This window comes from Penaeus monodon, chromosome 29, assembly GCF_015228065.2.
Source record: "Penaeus monodon isolate SGIC_2016 chromosome 29, NSTDA_Pmon_1, whole genome shotgun sequence".
Taxonomy (NCBI): domain Eukaryota; kingdom Metazoa; phylum Arthropoda; class Malacostraca; order Decapoda; family Penaeidae; genus Penaeus; species Penaeus monodon.
In genome coordinates, this window is record NC_051414.1 from 16,284,049 (window position 1) to 16,285,000 (window position 952).

Sequence of the window (952 nt, forward strand, 5' to 3'; positions counted from 1 at the left end):
AGGTTTTCAAATCCGCCTATTTTCCTTGATGATAAGCAAAACACTTTCATCACCCTCAAATAGAAATTACGTCAAGAATGTGATTTCTCTATGATATGAATACAAGTTTCCGCATGTTCACAGTCTATCAAACAGTATGAATCTTTTTTTTTTATAGTAGTAACCTAATTAATAAAACAATAAGGAATTTGATGCGAATTTTGCTCTTAAGAAGCTCATAAAAGATAATAATCTCATCAGTGAATCACCTGACTTCCTTCCATTCCTCGTACTCCTACGAGTCTTTCATTCTCGCAAACACAAAAGAAACAGTTAAATGTTTAGAGACCCATACCCGAATTACTTTCAGACATGGGAAATCAACTCCCGCATAACAACAGCCTTGTAGCTCACCAGTTACGCCCACGAGCTGCGGAGAGATGCTGTCTGGTAGATACCGACACAGACAAGGCTGCCAACATGTGCATTTTGCAGCGTTCACGTTTTCAGTATTTCATGTTTTAAACGTTTATCGTGAAGGTAGACGTAAAATTTGAAGTCAATTCATAATACCAACGATCTTAAATAGAATTCATTTCGACTAACATTAGTATTCCTTTGGAAAAATTGTCATAAATTGTTGAGAAAAAATAAATAAAACAGTCAATTAGACAACTCAATATTCACCGTTTAGAAACCATATGCTTTACCTCTGTATTAAAAAAAAAAATAAAAAAAACTTTAAAACAAACAAGAAAACGAAAAATCCTTCTAATTACCACGAAGAGTCCTTGTTAAGTTTCCGAGGTGACTGGAAGGCACAAGACACGGATGGGTCAACTTCGCTTCCCTAAGTCTTATCTCAATGTTATCTTATCGGCTAGTTTTTTATGATAAAGTATTTGACGCTTTAAAAGAATCGTCCCTGTTATCTTTGGTGACATGACATCATTGCTTGAATATAACTGCACTT

At 34.9% G+C, this 952-nt stretch overlaps 1 protein-coding gene across 7 annotated transcripts in view; it reads right to left on the reverse strand.

Moving 5' to 3' along the window:
* The window catches only part of LOC119591995, an 8,299-nt gene that overhangs the window by 4,884 nt on the left and 2,463 nt on the right, over window positions 1-952 (reverse strand). For 2 of the 7 annotated variants that reach the window (XM_037940763.1, XM_037940759.1), the window contains exon 1: window positions 759-844. The exons of 1 other annotated variant lie outside the window; for it this stretch is intronic. The gene's annotated coding sequence lies outside the window, so the exon portion shown is untranslated. Of the gene's footprint in view, window positions 1-334; window positions 356-393; window positions 560-758; window positions 849-952 lie in introns of those variants that run through there. 4 more of the 7 variants (XM_037940760.1, XM_037940764.1, XM_037940765.1 and 1 more) reach the window with 4 other exon arrangements.